We start from the raw sequence: 20,428 nt of genomic DNA on the forward strand, positions 1-20,428 counted from the left end.
AAAGGGGCTTCCTGCACTGCGTTCTGGTGCGATTTGGCCCTGAAAGCATTTGAAAAAAATAAATAAATAAATAAATAAAAAAGAAGAAGAAGTGCGATAGATTGAGGCTGGGTGCAAACCAGTGCGATGCGGGAACCACAGCGATTCCAGTGCGGGTTCCTGCATCGCATCTGAATCGCAGGCACTTCACACTGCTCTCTGCGAACCCGCTGCGGGTGTCGATATAAAACGACACCCCCATCTCGGTTTGCAGAACGCAGTGTGAACTGTGGAATAGGATGGAATCGGATCGCAGGGTTCTGAGCACCCATGCAATACGATTCCAGTGTCCCGGACCCCAAATTTCTACCACACGTACCCAAGAGTCTCCCCTACAAGTGTGCAAAGCTTGTGAGGTCCTAGACCCAAGGGGCGCAAAAAATAAATAAAAAAGTGTCCTCGATTGTGATTTCAAACATACAGACATCGCATGTGATGTGCACAGCAATGGGCCTTGCAAATCACATTGCAATTTCTGGCATCGAACCAGCCTGAGGGTTTGATAAAAGGAAAAATATAAAATTCTAAAATATACACACACATTTGGAACACCCCCCCCCCCCCCCCCGGATAAAAAGAGTAAGAGAAAACCCTACATTTTTTGGTGGTCACCAGAACAGGAATAGAGGAAAAATCTTCCAATGGGGACACTGGTTCTGGTGACTCCTCCCTTTGGAGGGATTTCTTCTCACTTCCTGTTGGCTATGGGACAGGAAGTGAAGTGAAATCTCCCCAATGGGACACAGATGGCAAAAAATTAAAAATTAAAAAACCAAAAGACAGTGACAGACTTTTTTTTTTTTTTTTAACCCTCCCTTAATTGTTTAAAAAAAAAAAGCAACTTTTAACCAGATATACTGCGGCAAGGTGGCTCAGCTGCACAAATCGCCACACCGGTTGCGGAGCTTCGTGCACTAGCTTTCGTAGGCGCTGCGCACATACGATCCGATTGGCCAGCGGAGGAGCCAATCAGCGAGTCTGGTGGACTCGATGTCCGCCGGGCACCCACAGTTGTTCCCTGCAGAGACAGAACAGGGATCTGCCGAACTAAACAAGGCAGATCTCCGTTCTGTCAGGGAAGGACACCGAGATCTGTCTTCCGGGCTTAGCAGGAAGGCAGAGCTGTGTGTTTCCCTAGTCACACAGTCCCCCATACAGTTAGTAATCACAAAAAAGGAACACATTTAACCCCTTTGATCACCCCCCTGATGTTAACCCCATTCCCTGCCAGTGTCATTAGTACAGTGACAGTGCATATTTTTAGCACTGATCACTATAATAACGTCACAGGTTCCAAAAAAAAAAAAATAAGTGTCAGAAATGTCAGTTAGGTGACCGATCTGTCTGCTGCAATCCCGCTAAAAATCACTGATTGCCGCCATTACTAGTAGAAAAAAAAAAAATCAAAATCAACCAATAAAATAGGCCATAAATCTATCCCCTATTGTGCAACTTTTACACAAACCAATCAATTTAAGCTTATTGGGATTTTTTTTACCAAAAATATGTAGAAGAATACATATTGGCCTAAACTTATAAAGTTTGTTTTTTATACTTTTTTGGGGGATATTATAATAAAAAAATAAATAAAAATAAAAAAGTAAAAAATATTGTTTTTTTCTTCAAAAATGTCGGTCTTTTTTTTTTTTGTTTATAGCGCAAAAAACAAAAAAACAAACAAAAAACGCAGAGCTGATCAAATACCACCAAAAGAAAGCTCTATTTGTGGGGAAAAAAAGGACATAAATTTTGCTTGGGTACAGCGTCTCGCGATTGTCAGTTAAAGCGATGCAGTGCCGTATCGCAAAAAAATGGCCTGGTCATTAAGGGGGTAAATCCTTCCAGGGATGAAGTGGTTAAAGCTGTCATATCGCAGGGCAAATGCAAAATTAAAACTAGCAAATCCTGTTTGCTCCAATGATGCGAAAAAGAATGTAAATCACTCGAAATTAAAATTAAAATGTTCTGAAGCGTAACCCAGGCTCCGTTCTCACTAGTGCGAGATGCGAAGTCGGAAATCCATGTATTTCAACGGCCACCATTCTAATTGCTGCCACTCAAATCCCAGCAACTCCAAAAAAAAAAAAAATAAAAAAAAAAAAAAAAGAAGGTTCCTGCCCTACAGTACTTTGATGCGACTTTCTTGTGATATGAAAGTGTAATGCATCTAAGTTGCAAGAAAGTCGCACTAGTGAGAATGAAGAATTAAAAAGGCAAATCTTTTTTCTTTTCTTTTTTTTTTTTATTATACACAGCGGCCAACGGGAGAAGCGAACAGCCACACCACAATGCCAGAGTATGAGGTATGCACATATGGGTCACAGATCAGAATCTAAAAGAGTAAATAAATAAAATAAAAATTGAATGATAAAAGCTATGATGAATAATGACGTTTTAAATGGGAAAAAAAAAGTGTTATAAAATGTGTGTGAAGTAAGGGGGGTTGCAAAAAACAACACTGTCCATCAAAAAGTGACTAGGTGATGAAAAACATATTACAAATAGGTGAGCGTATACATAATGAAATGAACTAAGTTGTTGCATGACCCATGTATTATATATTATGATACATTATATATACCTACTATTCAGTATCTGTATTTAATTTATTGGATCCAATAATGCATCCATTGGCTATTCCAAACCTATTACATCAAATAAGGGGCGAAGGAAACCTAAGAGAAACCATAATAAAGATTCTCCTGATCAAGAAAGAAAGAAAGAAACGCAACACTGATGGGGAGACCCAAGGAAAATCTGATAATAGACAGGTTCCCACATCAAATTCCAATGGGATACGGACCCCAAATGAACCCCTCAATGGGTATGATAATAGATTGGTCACCCAGGATACTACAAATTCAACACATTCCAGGGGAGACCTAAACACTATAGAACATGTTCCCGAGATAAGACATAATACTTTAAATGCCACACGGGGATCTCCCCTTCCCCCAAACAACAGGGGACTGGGCAATCTGGATACCTTTGTCACCAGAATTTTACCGAACCCATGAGTATAATTAATCTGTCGTCTCACATTATGACTCCAACAGAAATAAATGTACTTTCACGAGGTCTGACTTTTTGCCCACAGGAAGAGTTTGACATGTTTGAGGTGACAACCGATGTCCAACTTTTCGCACGCAGACTCCTTCTTCGGAGTCTGCATGCGAAGGAAAGTGTGGACACGGAGGACCATGAGATGCCCAAATTAGGCATGAGAGAACTTAGGGCCTTACGGGATCTAACATTGTTATATGAGGAAAACAACACCCTGGACCTGATAGATCTGATAGACTTAGAGTCTCTCCTGGAAAATACTGGTGATCCGGTACAATATAATTTGTCCCTAAAAAAACCTTCGGGTTCCTTTCCCCCATTGAGTCTAAATCCGTGTATTGAGATCTTTGTCAAACAAGTGTTGAAGGATATTTCCAAACTTCGCTGTAAGCAAATTTATCCCAACAACTTAAGCAGTGAAGAGCATAAAGCCGTTCAATCACTAGGGAATAATGTTAATATCACTATTAAACCCTCTGATAAGGGAGGAAATGTGGTGCTAATGGACAACGCTGATTATGTTAGCATGTGTCAGGACATACTGAACAACACTGACTGGTATAAGATTATTCCAATCAGGGTAATACTCACTTACCATCAACAGTTTTATGAATTGATAGATAGCGCGTTACAAATGGGCAGTATCACCAGAGATCAACACTCGTTCATTAGCACCAAGTTTCCTACGGAAGCTACTTTCTACTGTCTCCCCAAAATTCACAAAAACCCATCTCACCCGCCCGGTAGACCCATCATCTCGGGAAGGGGGGGGCTAACTGAAAATCTTAGCAAATTCATTGACTCCTTTCTGCAGCCCCTTGTGATGGAAATGCCGTCATTTATCAAGGACACTATACACTTGCTACAGATCCTTGATGGCCTGACTCTACCGACTAATGCTTGGTTGGTAGCAATTGATGTGGAAGCACTCTATAGCTCGATACCCCACACCGAGGGGATTATAGCTATACGAAACATCTTACAACACAGGGGGTTGTATGACCAGACCTTGAATGATTTTATCATTCAGGGCTTGGAGTACATCCTGTATCACAATTATTTTGTATTCAACAATTCCCACTACCTCCAGGTGCAGGGCGTGGCCATGGGCACATGTTGTGCCCCGGCCTACGCCAACCTGTACCTGGGGGAGTGGGAAGAATCTCTCCTATCTGACGAGAATCTTGTCGATCTCACGCGCCACATTCGGTTGTGGCGTCGTTATATCGACGACATCCTCGTCATATGAGAGGGCACGGAGGACCAACTACTAAAATTCATATCTCATATTAATGTGAACAAGTACAATTTAAAATTTACTATGTCATATAACCATCATCTGATTTCATTTTTGGACATAAAAATCGGACGTTCCCCTACTAATTCAATCCTTACTACTTTGTATCGCAAAAGCACCGCTGGGAATACTATACTCCATGCAGATAGTTTCCATCCTACGAATTTAAAACAGTCCATACCCTACGGCCAATACCTGCGGCTACGTAGGAATTGTTCGGACGATGCCCTATTTAGGGTTGAAGCCGCTCAATTACAGACTAGACTTCTAGCCCGTGGCTATAGCCGATCATGTCTGCGTAAGGCATACAATAGGTCGCTAGTACAATCTCGCGGCAACCTTCTGCATCTTAAGGCAGCGAGAGATGACCCTGGCATGCATGCTGCCAGGATCATCCTTCGTTTTTCTAGACAACACACCTCGATTCGCAATATCATCCAGAAACACTGGTGTATCTTAAAAGATGACCAAAAAATTGGGAAACTGGTTCCGAAACATCCTTCAATTGCTTATAGACGTGCCACTTCTTTTTATGATAAGTTGGTACAAAGTGAATACAAAGACGAAACAAAACGAGCAGGACACTGCTCAGTTTTGGGTTCTTTCCCCTGCGGGCATTGCTCCTCTTGTAAGTACATCAAACGAGACAAAATCTTTCGTCTCCCTAACGGCCGAACATTTCGCCCGTCTCACTTTGTCAATTGTCAGACACGTGGGGTCGTGTATCTCATGGAGTGTGAGTGTGGGGCATACTACGTGGGGAAAACTAAGTTAGAACTACACAAAAGGATAGCTAAACATACTTACCATATGGAGATTGGCAATTTTTATTTACCCCTTGGACGACATATGGTTTCTGTACATGACTATAAGATGCCGGAAATCACTTTCGTTGCTCTTGACCGTATCCATATTCCGAATCGAGGAGGAGATTGGAATAAGTCCCTTCTCCAACTCGAACAGAGATGGATCTATAAACGTAATGCTACCATCTCTCCAGGGTTAAATGAAGCCATCTCATTTGCCCCCTTTTTGAAAGGTTTTATTTCAGGCAAAACACAATAATAGAATGTGAAGTTATTACATCTATATTTTCCTTCTATTTTTGTCCCCTTTTTTACAAAATATAAATATCCTTTTGTTTGTGTTTTCGTTCCCTGTGTTTTTGCCCTAAATACTACCCACTGCCCCTAAAGTGGTTACAAAATTAACACATTGCACGTGTGCATATGCCCATATGTACGTAGGCCCTTTATTGATTACTCATTAAGACAATTATATTGATTGTCTTCATTTACTATTATTCCTCTTTTCCTGGCCCTGATATGTGCGCATATGCATATACGTGTGATGTGGGAATGGAGCACTTACTTATATATGATTTCCTTACTTTGTAACCAGCTTGTCATATCTTATACACCTACAAGTAAATACTTTCCTTATGTATACCCAGATTACCTGTAAAAGATATATTAAATGCTGTTTGTTACATTTCTGACATATTGCTTTGTAGTTTTACTCTAAATGTTTTTATATTTTATGTTAGGAAGTCCGGGTGTATTCCTCCTTTTCCTCCTCTAGATGGTGCCACTATTGTTACTCTCCATCTGTTGCATATAGGGCGGACTCCTTTGGTATGGCTTCCCGGCCAGAAGAGGGGATCGGCATTTGCGCGCGTATGCCCCTCCCCGATCCTCCCGGGGGATGTACGGGTAGGTACCACCCGTCCCCCTGGGATAATATGTCTGGTCGGCGGCATTCCGGGACAGTATCGGACGCGGTGCCTCACCGCGCACGCGCGTTATGCGCGTGCGACGTGACGCACCGACGTCACGCCAGTGCGGCGCTACTGAGTACCTTTCCGCCATCTTGGGAAGGTCACTTCCGGAACGCCGAGGGGACCACATCCGGTGGGCCAATATTGCGACCATTAGGCGGACGATTAGACAGCTGGGACTATTGATGGGGTGTAAATTGATCCAGCTGATCAAATTACGCATAGGGTGTTTATATACCACCCTCCTGCACTAGCAATCTATCCCGTTTCTGACAGGACATTAGTTGCACTGATCCTATGTGAAGGGTAAGTTACCGGTTTATCTTATTGGAACCTTTTTTTTTATATACTACTCCATATATAGCTTTGCCTGCAGAAGTTCAATGTGACCTTTTGTTTGTTTTCAGACCAAGGGCTTTTTGTATCCTGCGGCAATGCAAGATTGAGAGGGGCTGTATTGCAAAGCTTACAAACCTTTGTTCACCATTTTTACAGCATTGCCTCCTTGGGCTCTGCTCTTACACGTGTATTCACTTGATATTACCTACAGGTATACACACACTGTGTCATTTTATACTCACCTTATTCACACCGGGCTGCGTCGGATCCCCCAGTCACCTTGGGCTGCGTTGGATTCTGCTATATGGTGTGTTTTACTTCACTTATTTCTTTTTCCCTCACGAGGTGTTTTAGCCTGCTGTTGCGGTTTCTTCTGGTGTATCCACACCTATGGGTTTTTATCTCTTCTCTTTTTTTGTCTATCTTTCAATCACCTGCAGCACTATACCTCCAATCAGTATGTTTCACCCCTGTATTTACATACCCCTTCTCATTCGGGTGCACTTCCTGTCTCCTCATATAGAGGGGGTATCCCTGTAACAGGGATTCTCCTATATATATATATATATATATATATATATATATATATATATATATATATATATATATATATATATATATATATATATATTATACATATTCCATATTTTTTCTTTTCTTTTTCATTTTATTATAGATTGGCCCCCCCTTGACCCCTGTCTATCTACACCTATACCTTCCTCCACTGTATTATACATTGGAGGGGGTAATAGGGGTGTGATCCCTTGCAAGCCATTTACCTTTTGGACTCCGTTTCCCCCGCTCCTCCTATGGGTAGAGCATAGCGACTAATTCCAACCATAGAAGTCTGGGCACATCTATGAAGGATATGGGAGAAGTGGTGGACTTCATGTTTTAAAGAGGATCTCCTACGTGGATTATATAGGTATTTATTTGTGATGTATACCAATTGTTTATTAACCTTGTAACTATGCAATGTTTGATGTATATTCTGCTTACAGCAGATTACTTCTAGTATATTACAGTACATTATGTATGGATAAATATTTATGTTTGTCTTCCTTTTCATAATAGATAAAAACCTTCTGAAGAAGAACCCCGAAAGGGTCGAAACGCGTAAAGGGTCCATATTATCCATCTTTTATTGCAATTATAGTCATAACAGGGTTTAAGTGTTATAAACTTTGTATGCATATGTAATATTGTATATTTTTATTCATATAGTGGAGCCCAGTCCTTGACCACTGTGTCGCCTGTTTAATCCTCTTTTTTATTTAATAAAAACATTTATATGACTAATTATCTGCTTTATGTCGGCACTTACTATACATATCTACTAGCATTCACAGGTAATATATGCTGTAAAAAAAAACACTCTGGGGACATCTTTTCTTTTTTTTCAATGCATCAGGGGTGATCAGCGCCCTCTGACCCTATATTGGGCTGTTACTGTCCATTTTTCTATGATACATTATATATACCTACTATTCAGTATCTGTATTTAATTTATTGGATTGATTAGCAACTTTTTATGGGTATACAGATTTTCCCCGCAGGGACAGTCACAATGAACAATATTTTAGGTATCCTAGACCATTTCAAACACATATCCATACCCCATTTAAAGTCCCACAATCCACTTTCATTTTCTGTCCTCTTTAGCAGTCGTAAGCAAGGGGGTTTGGGAGTCCCACTCGTATGGAAATACTACCAGGCCACCGAATTGATCCAATTCTCTAATACGACCTTTCTCAAACTTATCAGCACAGAGGAACCCTTGAAATAACAAACTTTCTGTTCTCAGGGAACCCCTGCTAAAAATTACTATATCTACAACTCATAGTACATTAGTGTGATGGTCAGTGGGAAGAATGCTCCTTACACTTGGACAATGAGAAGAATTAGCTCCTTACAGATAGCTAAAAAGACCAATGGTGTCATTGGGAACTTATCGGAAAGGCAGAAATTGCTCAAGGAACCCTCTAGCAACCTCTGGAGGAACCCTTGGGCTCCATGGAACCCTAGTTGAGAAACCCTGCTCTAATATATATATAAGGCCACAGACCAGACTGGGTGGATATGGAGAGACAGTCGGTTCCTGGACACACTATAGATTATCTGACTTGGGTGTCCTCCAAACAGAGACCCCCAGTATTGGCGCCTACCCGATCCCATTCCTTAGCCCTCCGATTCCTCTATAAATCTAAGGCTCTGATCTCTGACTTTAGGCCACAGAGTCATCTATTTCACAATCCCCTCTATCCCCAGGAACCGAGTGGAGAGACAGTTGGTTCCTGAACACACTATAGATTATCTGACTTGGGTTCCCATCAAACAGAGACCCCCAGTATTGGCGCCTACCCAATCCCATTCCTCAGCCCTCCGATTCCCTCTATAAATCTAAGGCTCTGATCTCCAACTTTAGGCCACCGAGTCATCTATTTCACAATCCCCCCCCCCCCCCCCCACCGGACAGAATATTAAGGCTTTCCAATGGTGGAAGAATAAGGTTCTATTTAGAATTGGACACGTTGTCTCCTCTGTGGCCCCCTGACAGTGTCCCATTGTGTTAGCAAATTGGAGATGCCGCAATCAGAAAGATTCAGACTACATCAAATCAGACACTTCATCCTCTCACTATGGCGTTCCAAATCAGACCCCTTTCATGTCACAGCTTATGAGCAGTGGTGTTCTGGAGTCCTGGACCAAAGGGGTGGACTTAAACTTAATTTATACAGCCTTGACAGAGACCTCAGAAAATCCCTCCTATGCACTAAGTTAGGAAAGGGATTTGGACTTCAGCTGGAAAGTCGACATAAGGTATAGCCTCTTCTGTAGGTCAAAGGAATAGTGAATAGCTCGCTAACGGGAGCGAGTGTCAAGTTATTCACTCTATGGTATCGTGTCCTCTCCCAACTAGCAATCACTTTTTCGAGCTCCTTTCCCCTTTGCTTTAGGGGTTGTGACCATGTTAGTACTCTATCTCATACTTGGAGGGAATGCCTGCACATTAGGGAGTTTTTTGGGAAAAAAAATAAATCTTTTGTTTGCTGTACAAGGTCACTGGCCTTGCAATCCTTAAAACTCCAGAAATTGCCTTGCTGAACAGCAAGCCACCCGAATTCTCGAAGCATCTCCTAAAACTCACTCAAATTTATACTGCTTGGAGCCAATATGACTTTGGCCCAAGCATGGAAGTAGCTCAACTAAAGATTCTTGGATAATGGTCCAGGAAAAGACAATCAGCATGCTCATGGATACTTCTAAAACATTTGGAACAGTGTGGGAACAGTGGAGCACAGAGCCATCATAGTCATCAACCCTTGTAAACCTCCACACCGAGGCATAATCTGCGTAAATCCCAGATGCACACCTAGTCTTCAACCTTCCTCTAGCCTGATCTGTCTCTACCTCATCTCTAGGTTTTTCTTTTGCCTCTCTCTATGCCCAAGTTTTTCTTACTTGGTCACTCTTTGTACGTGTTTAGAAGATTATAGTAAAGGCATAGTTGCCAACGGTCCCGAAATTCCCGGTATTAGGACATTTGTCCCGAATGAATTTTGTCCTGGGAAATTCGGTTTGTTGTTTCCCGTTTTTCACCGCCGGCCGCAAGAGGTCCGCTGCCGGAAGAGACAATGTCTCCGCCGGCCGCCATTTTTAAGAAGACCAGAAGCTGTTCTTCAATAGAGATGCTGTGGCGCCGCCCACCTCCGCTGCCAGTGTGTGTGTGTGTGTGTGTGTGTGTGTGTGTGTGTGTGTGTGTGTGTGTGTGTGTGTGTGTGTGTGTGTGTGTGTGTGTAGTGCAGTTGGTTCAAAGTCTCCGTGCGGCAACAATGGGATGTCGGGGGCCAGTCTAGTAGTCGGGGGCCAGTCTGTCTGGATGTCGGGGGCCAGTCTGTCTGGATGTCGGGGGCCAGTCTGTCTGGATGTCAGAGGGGCGCAGTCAGAGTCTGGATGTCAGAGGGGCGCAGTCAGAGTCTGGATGTCAGAGGGGCGCAGTCAGAGTCTGGATGTCAGAGGGGCGCAGTCAGAGTCTGGATGTCAGAGGGGCGCAGTCAGAGTCTGGATGTCAGAGGGGCGCAGTCAGAGTCTGGATGTCGGGGGTGCATTCAGAGTCTGAATGTCAGAGGGGCGCAGTCAGATTCTAGATGTCAGAGGGGCACCAGATGTTAGGAGGGGCTCCGTTGATGGACACCAGATATGAGGAAGGCTGCTCTGATGGACACCAGATGTGAGGAAGGCTGCTCTGATGGGGCACCTGATGTAAGGAGGGACTCTGCTGGGGGCACCTGATGGCATCTGGTGGCAGTCAACGTGGCTGGTGACGCGCTCATGGCTCCCACTGATTCTGCATTATGGCGAGTTGAATGATTTATTTCATATTACAATGTAATAATAGAAATAATGCACTTCAATCATCCTGACACCATAACAATCATGGTGCCGGGATGATTGAAGCGCTAACACCAGGTATTTGGAGTATATTTATCTGCTGATTTTCAAACTCTGGAAAACACATTGCTATTGTGGTGTAGGATCGGGGGGCTGCTGTCCTTCCATCCCTCCACCCCCCCCCCCCCCACACCTTTCCCTTTCCCTCTCCATCCCGCATTCATCTCAGACACTAACCACACCCCTTTGAGCCACGCCCCATGTAAGCCACGCCAGCTTTTTTACGTAAACCACGCCCATATTTTGCCACGGCACGCTGCACGCGCCACATTTTATCCTTTTCCTATGCCACACCTATAACCGCATGCCCCGACCCCCAATTATAACACAACTCTGCCTACTGCCAAAAAAGTGTCCCAAATATTTTTTTTTTACAATGTTGGCAACTATGTAAAGGTCATTTATTTGGATAGCTGAGATAGGCTTATAACCTGCCTATGATAACCCTACTACGAAGGTGACATTTTCCTAACTGTAAGGAATATCTTGTCTCTTCATAACCACACCAGTTAGCCACTTCCCCACTAACACTAGATTTATATCTCAAGATAGCGTCTTTGGCCAACATATTTTTGATATGTCAGAATTGACGTAGGCCAGTGATGGCGAACCTTGGCAGCCCCAGATGTTTTGGAACTACATTTCCCATGATGCTCATGCCCTCTGCAGTGTAGTTAAAGTTCGCCGTCACTGACATAGGCAATGGTTCATTTATTATCGGAATTTATGTCCGAACTTTAATGTCATTGCTCCTGTTGGAATGTACCTTATTGTATTTTCTTATAATCAGATTTGATAAACTCAAATAAAAAACTATTGAAAATAAATTTTCCACATTTTGTCATGTTACAATTAACAAATTTATTTTATGCGATAGACCAACACAAAACGGCACATAAATTGTGAAGTGGAATGAAAATTATAAATGTTTTTACAAATAAATATGTGAAAACTGTGGGGGGTACATTTGTATGGCGCCCCCCTGAGTCAATACTTTGTAGAACCCCCTTTCACTGCAATTACAGCTGCAAGTCTTTTTTGGGATATCTCTACCAGCTTTGCACATCTAGAGAGGGACATTTTTGCCCATTCTTCTTTGCAAAATAGCTCAAGCTCTGTCAGATTGGATGGAGAGCGTCTGTGAACAGCAATTTTCAAGTCTTGCCACAGATTCTCAATTGGATTTAGGTCTGGACTTTGACTGGGCCATTCTAACACATGAATATGCTTCGATCTAAACCATTCCATTGTAGCTCTGGCTGTATGTTTCGGGTCGTTGTCCTGCTGGAAGGTGAACCTCCGCCCCAGTCTCAAGTCTTTTGTAGACTGTAACAGGGCAATCTTATAAGAAAACCAGTATTCGTCTCCATCCATCTTCCCATCAACTCTGACCAGCTTCCCTGTCCCTGCTGAAGAAAAGCATCCCCACAACATGATGTTGCCGCCACCATGTTTCACAGTGTGTGTGCAGGGTGATGTGCAGTGTTAGTTTTCCGCCACACAGCGTTTTGCTTTTAGGCCAAAAAGTTACATTTTGATCTCATCTGACCAGAGCACCTTCTTCCACATGTTTGCTGTGTCCCCCACATGGCTTCTCGCAAACTGCAAACTGGACTCCAACAATGGATTTCTTGCTGCTCTTCCAGTGTTGCCAACCTACCAGATTTAAATTTACTGACATGACACCCAAAACTTACTGGCATGGCCAAGTTTTTACTGGCATTTCCAAAAAAAAAAAACTTACCAAATTACAGGTTTTAAGAGCAAATTTCAGTATTTAGGCTACAAACAAGTACAATGTGCAATTAGCAATGTGATTTAAGGTAGATATTAGTGTGAAAACCATACAGTCTCTCTCCTTGCCAGGTGGTCCCAACAGTCCAAACAGCACTGACAGATATGCACACGAGGCTCTGGATGCTCCTCTCTGATTCCTCTTGCACCATAACATTACACAACACGCTCAGGGAACGCCTCCATCAGATGCCCTCCTGCGCCACCCAAACACACTGTAGCAGGCACTCAGATGCATCACAGCCATATTTTTTGCTGGCAACCTTTTCCTGTCACTGGCATTTACTGGCAGGAGAAAGGTGCCTGTTTTTTTACTGGCTGTCAGTAAAAATATTGACGGTTGGCAACACTGCACTCTTCCATAAAGGTCAGATTTGTGGAGAGACGACTAATAGTTGTCCTGTGGACAGATTCTCCCACCTGAGCTGTGGATCTCTGCAGCTCCTCAAGAGTTACCTCTTGGCTGCTTCTCTAATGAATGCTCTCCTTGCCCGGTTGATCAGTTTAGGTGGACGGCCATGTCTTGGTAGGTTTCCAGTTGTGCCATACTCTTTCCATTTTCAGATGATGGATTGAACAGAGCTCTGTGAGATGTTCAAAGCTTGGGATATAGATATAGATTATTTTTTTTGCTTCTTTATTTTTTTTTTTTATAACCTAACCCCATGTTAAATTTCTCCACAACATTATCCCTGACCTGTCTGGTGTGTTCCTTATCCTTCATTATGCCGTTTGTGCACTATGATTCTAACACACCTTTGAGGGGTTCACAGAACAGCTGTATTTATACTGAGATTAAATTACACACAGGAGCACTCTATTTATGAATTTTGTGACTTCTGAAGGCAATTGGTTCCACTAGATTTTAGTTAGGGGGTATCAGAGTAAAGGGGGGCTGAATACAAATGCCCCCCACACTTTTCACATAGTTATTTGTAAAAAATGTTGAAAACCATTTATAATTTTCCTTCCACTTCACAATTATTTGCCACTTTGTGTTGGTCTATTACATAAAATCCCAATAAAATACATTTATGTTTTTGATTGTAACATGATAAAATGTAGAAAACTTCACGGGATATGAATACTTCTTCAAGTCACTGTAAGCAGTACTGGCAAGAACCCATTGCAAGGACATTCGATCAGAAGAGAAAATACCCTAACATTAGATTTTTGTCCCATTACAATAATAATAAAACAAAACAAAAATTATATAATATAATATAATAATAATATTTTATATATATATATATATATATATATATATATATATATATATATATATATATATATATATATATATATATATATATATATATATATATATATATATATATAAATTTTTTTTGTTTTATTATTATTATTATTATTAATAAGAATAATGTGCATTCAAGGGACAGTACCGCCGCTGAATGCGATCCATTCAAGTGAATGGGGCCGCATCGCAGCTGTCTGCAATGCAAGCGGCTGCCGCGAGATGGGTCGTCATTTGCAGTGTTAAAACAGGCAGCGAAGAGGCAACATATCACCCATCTGAAAACGATCCACTACCGATCGCTTTTTAGAGGGATGGCAACAACCGCTGCACTCATGAAGACGCCCTAAAATTAAGGAGCGATCGCCGCTGAATTCACGCACAATGAATATACATTAATATACATTCTAAAACTTTTTTTTTTTTTTTTTATAGAAATACAACCCTTTAAAGACATCACAATAGACAAATATGGTGGCTTAAAGGGTCTAAACTCACCTGCCAAGTGTCATCCTTCCAAGCCGCAGATTTGGGGCTCCTCTCTGGGACAATTGGGCCTCTGTGCGGCGACTTTTCTGGCAGCTCGGAAAAAATAGTGAACATCTCTATGTGCAGAGTGAGCGAGGACTGTGAGAGGAGTGACACTCCTCCAATCCTCCTCCTCCTCCTCCTCCCCCCCCCCTCCTCCTTCTCCTCTCCCCATGTACACAGGGCAGCCTCTGTGCCATGTGGCAGACAGCCTGGGTTGCTGCCTTACCACACAGGCACAGCAGAGGGGATGACGGCCACACAATCAGGGGACGGTGCGATGTATGCAAAGGATGACGACACGGCGTGTGTGTGTGTGCGATATAAGATGCAGCATTCCACGTGCCTGTCCCAGCATGACTGCAGCTTACCGTTATTTCCATCAGCTGTTGTGAATTGGGAACAGGATGGGCAGGGTCCCCCCCATGTGTGATGGAAAATTCAATTTATTTTATTTTTTCGTGTCGCTTTAAGTTTCAAATCTATCTGCATCTGTCCCAAGCTCCACGATCCCACTTGCCAGCCAAGGCTTAGCGGTACTTCCAGGTAGATGGGAAGAGAACCCAACCAATTTTTCACAAAGTGTGTTGAAATATGCTGGAAATTTTCCCAAGCTCCAGGATGTTAGTTCGGGCCCGGCAAGGCGGTGCTGCCAGGTAAATGGGAAGGGAAACCAACCAAATTTTTCACAAAGTGTGTTGAAATATGCTGGAAATTTTCCCAAGCTCCAGGATGTTAGTTCGGGCCCGGCAAGGCGGTGCTGCCAGGTAAATGGGAAGGGAAACCAACCAAATTTTTCACGAAGTGCATTGAAATCTGCTAGAAATTTTCCCTAGCTCCATTATCCCACCTGCCAGTAGGGCCAACAAGGGGTGGGCAGGAGGGGCAGGCAAGGACAAGGGGTGGGCAGGATGGGGCGGCTGCCCTGGGCACTGTGGTTTTATGTGAGGTGGGGAGGGGTGCTGCAAGGAGATTCGGGGGGGGGGGGGGGGATTTTTGTTGTGTTGATTTGTACTTGGAGAAGGGGGAATTTATTCCAAGGGAGTAAGCATGCAGATTAGTGCTATTTTTTTGGGGGGGGGAGATTTTTTCTGACACATAATACTATCTTGGGGGGGTGCAATTTGGCATGTTCGTCCAGGGTGCTAGATGACCTTGTGACCATGCTTGGGCTGGCATGTTGGTGCCACCAGGTAGATGGGAAAGGATACCAACCAATTTTCTTGAAGCATGTTGAAATATGGTAGAAATTTTCCCAAGCTCCATGATCCCACCTGCCGACCTGGGCTCAGCGGTGACGCCAGATAGGTGGGAAGAGAAACCAACCAATTTTTCACAAAGCGTGTTGAAATCTGCTAGAAGTCTTTCCAAGCTCCGTGATCTCACCTGCCAGCCAAAGCTCGGGCCCGGCATGGCAGTGCCGCTAGGTAGTTGGAAACCAACCATCTTTTCACAAAGCATGTTGGAACCTGCTAGAAATTTACCCAAGCTCCATGATCTCACCTCCCGGCCCGGCGGTGCCGCCAGGTAGATGGGAAGGGAAACCAACACAATCTGCTAGCAATTTTGCTAGAAAATTACTTTGTCGTGTTTCCCCAAGCTCCACGATCCCACCTGCTGGCCCGAGCTCGGGCCCGGCGGTGCTGCCAGGTAGATGGGAAGGCAAACCAACCAATTTTTCACAAAGCGTGGTCAAATCTGCTAGAAATTTTCCCTAGTTCCATTATCCCACCTGCCGGCCTGGGCTCGGGCCGCCATGTCGGTGCCGCCAGGTAGATGGATAGAGGGAAAGGATACCAACCAAATTTTTTTGGAAGCATGTTGAAATATGCTAGAAATTTTCCCAAGCTCCACAATCTCACCTGATGGCCCAGGCTCGGCTATGCCACCAGGTAGATGGGAAGGCATACCAACCAATTTTTCACAAAGCATGTTGAAAGCTGCTAGAAATCTTTCCAAGCTCCGTGATCTCACCTGCCAGCCCCGGCCCAGGCTCAGGCCCGGCATGGCGGTGTCGCTAGGTAGTTGGAAACCAACCATCTTTTCACGAAATGATGGAACCTGCTAGGAATTTCCCCAAGCTCCATGATTCCACCTCCCGGCCTGGCAGTGCCGCCAGGTAGATGGGAAGGGAAACCAACACATTTTTTCACAAAGCGTGTTGTTGAAATCTGCGAGAAATTTTCCCGCTCTCCACGGTGCCACCTGCCGGTGCGTGCTGCGCTTTCTATGCGGTGTGAATTTGCAGCGCATTTATTTTAATGGGCTGCAATTCACACGGAAGCACAGGAAAAAAAGTGCGGCGCATCAAAAAATTGCATGGGACTGCAGCTCTGCGTTTGGGGTGCTGTCAACATTACATTGGCTCCCCCAGATGATCACAAGGGCTGAGCATTCAAGCACAGTGTAGGAAATGTGCAATGGAACCAGTACTGGGACAAGGTCTTCTATAACCCAGGGCGAACATGCCAAACCCCGCCCCCCCAAGATGTATGAGCATTATGTGTCAGCAAACCCCCCCCCCCCCCCCCAAAAAATAAATAAATAAAAGAGACTGAACACTAATCTGCATAATTATCCTCTAAGCATAAATTCTCCCTACTCCCAGAACAAATCTGCCTCCCCTGCTGAAATCCCTCCAGCACAAATGCCCCCCCCCCCCCCCCCAAAAAAATATAAAAATAAAAATCAGCCCTAGAACAAATCCTTTACACTTCAAATCCTCCAAGCCCCCCCCCACTCTAAAACCCTACTCCCAGCACAAATCCCCCCGACCCCCCCCCCCCCCAATCTCCCTCTTAGCTCAAATCTCTCCCCCCCCCACCAAGAAAAAAAGTAATTCCCCTTCTAGCACAAATTTCCCCCGTTCATCCCCACAAGCACCAATAGAATGCATTAAGGGGAAAAACTCCTTTAGCCCTTGTACACACGGTCGGACATTCCGACAACAAAATCCGTTGGATTTTGTCCGAAACTTGTGTTGCATACACACGGTCGGACAAAGTTGTCGGAAAATCCGATCGTTCAGAACGTGATGACGTTATTTCGTTAGGATGGGACTATGTTCAGGCTAGTAGCCAATAGCTTTGGTCTAGGAATTTGATCTGAGCATGCGTGGCACTTTGTCCGATCGGAATTCTCTACACATGATCGGACAAATCCGATTGGATCATGTTGTCGGAAAATTTTATAGCCCAGCTCTAAAACTTTGTCGGTCGGATACTCCGACGGAAATAGTCCGATGGAGCCCGCACACGGTCAGATTATCCGACAACACGGTCCGATCGGACATTTTCCGTCAGAATGTCCGACCGTGTGTACAAGGGCTTAAAGTATATGTGATCCCTTTACCTTGTAAAACAACCCAGTCGGTATAAATGCAAGTCAAAAAAAAAAAAAAGGGGTGCATATCCACTCACCGGCCACGTTATTAGATACACCCGTTCAATTGCTTGTTAACACAAATTGGTAATCCGTAGACATGTGCGGAATCCGAAATAACGAACCAGATTTTCTGGCAAAATTTGAATCATTTTCTGAACTAATTTGAATTTCCAAAGAGAATAAAATAGAATAAGAAAAAAAAAAAAAAGTAATAGACTAGAAAATAAGAGAATAGAATATAATAGCGTAAAACAAAATATAATATAAAGTAAAAGAACAGAATAAAATAGAATAGAAAATAAAGGAATTAAATAGAATTAAAAAAATGGAACAGAATAGAATAAAACAGAAAGAATAGAACCATCTTCTGAAATTAGAATTTCGAAGGGAATGAATTTGAATAGAAAAGAATAGAATAGAAAAGAAAATAAAATAGGATATATATCATAATAGAATAAAAAGAATATAACCATCTTCCAAAATTCGAATTTCAAATAGAATAAAATTAGATTTTCAAATGGAATTTGAATAAAGGAAACAAAAATTCCAAAAACAAAATTTAACTAAACAAATAAAAAATTTTTGTTCTGCATGTGTCAACTAATCAGCCAATCACACGGCAGCAACTCAATGCATTTAGGCATCTAGTCGTGGTGAAGATGACTTGCTAATGTTCAAACTGAGCATCAGAATGGAGACTAAAGGAGATTTAATTGACTTTGAACGTGGCGTGGTTGTTGGTGCCAGACGGGCTGGTCTGAGTATTTCAGATACTGCTGATCTACTGGGATTTTCACACACAACCACCTCTCGGGTTTATGGACAAGAGTCAGAAAAAGAGAAAATATCCAGTGAGCGGCAATTGTGTGGAGGAGAATGCCTCGATGTCAGAGGAGAATAGGCAGACTGTTTCCAGATGATAGAAAGGCAACATTAACTCAAATAATCTCTTGTTACAACCAAGGTATGCAGATTACCATCTCTGAACGAACAACACAACGAACCTTGAAGCAGATGGGCTACAGTAGCAGAAGACTACACAGAGTGCCACTCCTGTCAGCTAAGAACAGGAAACTGACACTGCACTTATGGGCACTGATAGGTGTCACTGATGGGCACTAATAAGTGGCAGTGGCAGGCACCGATAGGTAGCATGGATAGGCGGTACAGATGGGCACTGATGGGCATTGATGGGTGGCATTGATGGACAGCAGTGATGGCCATTGATGGCAGCACTAATTGGCAGCACTGACTGGCATGGCTTATGGGCACTGATTTGTGGCAGTTGTGGGCACTGATTGCCGCCACTGGTGGGCTCTGATCACTGGCATTGGTGGGCATGGTATTTTTTACACTTTATTTATATATTGTAATCAGGGGACTGATGATCAGTGCCCTGATTACTTCCCTAGCTGTCCCCCTTTGAGGAGATGCTGATCGGCTCTCCTCTCCTCACACTCTGTCAGTGTGAGGCGAGGAGAGCCGATTACTGGCATCTCCGCATTTACTTGTGACCGGCTGTGATTGGACACAGCCGATCACATGGTTAAAGAGCCGCGGACACAACACGGTGCGGCCACGATCTCTGCGCTGCGTGCCCCGCAGGCACGCAAGAGCAGCCGTTCTGTGCCGCCGTCATGACAGTGGCACAGAACAAGAGCTGCACCGCCCCGCCGTAACAGTTTCCCGACCGCTGCACGCCAATATACATCGGCAGAATGGCATGGGTGGGCAAAAAGGGCGTACAGGTACGTCCCCTTTGAAGAAATGGTGCTGCGGGCGTTCTCCGTGACCGCGGGTTCCGTGGACTTGATGCACTGCTTCATAAAGGGTACGTACCCGTACGCCCCTTTGCCCAACCGTGCCATTCTGCCGACGTATATCGGCGTGCATCGGTCGGGAAACAGTTACTCAGCCACAGAACCTGTGTGAATAATATGTGTTCAGTTTTAAAGGGATGAGGTGGCAACCCTACGCACACCTGAGGACCTTTCTCCCTGGAAAGAAGTGAGGTGTGATTTGTAGTGATGGACGAACTTCCGACGGGACTTTTCGCGAACGCGAAATGCGAACGGACCCAAACGTTCGCGAAACCGAACGTTCGCCGCGGGCCCCATTGACTTCAATGGGAGGCGGACTTTGCAAACCTTCATGTCGAATTTGCGGCCACGTGGTAATTATTAGGGGGTAAAACGTAGTCCCACCATCTGGACAATGACATAATACATGTATGAGGTGAATTTGGGATCGATAACTACAAGCATTTTTATTTTATTTGGGAAATTGTTCTAACAATTCAGGACTATGGAGCTAATGAAGGCAATGGAGGAGAGGGAAGGTCAGGGACCAGGGTAGGCAAAGAAGAGGGTGCAGGAGATGATCACCAGCAGCGTGACATACCGGAATGACACATGCACCGTGATAGAGGCATCTGACAGCAGCACCGTAATACAGAGCACTGACAGCAGCACCTTGACATACAGCGCTGACAGCAGCACCG

At 43.8% G+C, this 20,428-nt stretch overlaps 1 protein-coding gene across 2 annotated transcripts in view; it reads right to left on the reverse strand.

Annotated features, from left to right (window-relative positions):
• LOC143981701 (beta-1,4-galactosyltransferase 4-like) overlaps positions 1 to 20,428 on the reverse strand; it is a 181,186-nt gene that overhangs the window by 134,282 nt on the left and 26,476 nt on the right. Inside the window, exon 1 of one of the 2 annotated variants that reach the window (XM_077479722.1) lies at positions 14,515 to 14,649. The exons of the other annotated variant lie outside the window; for it this stretch is intronic. The gene's annotated coding sequence lies outside the window, so the exon portion shown is untranslated. Of the gene's footprint in view, positions 1 to 14,514; positions 14,650 to 20,428 lie in introns of those variants that run through there. 2 annotated transcript variants of the gene reach the window in all.

The sequence above is a fragment of the Lithobates pipiens genome, unplaced genomic scaffold (assembly GCF_037356315.1).
Source record: "Lithobates pipiens isolate NorthernLeopardFrog02 unplaced genomic scaffold, aLitPip1_a1.2 Scaffold_16, whole genome shotgun sequence".
Classification (NCBI taxonomy): domain Eukaryota; kingdom Metazoa; phylum Chordata; class Amphibia; order Anura; family Ranidae; genus Lithobates; species Lithobates pipiens.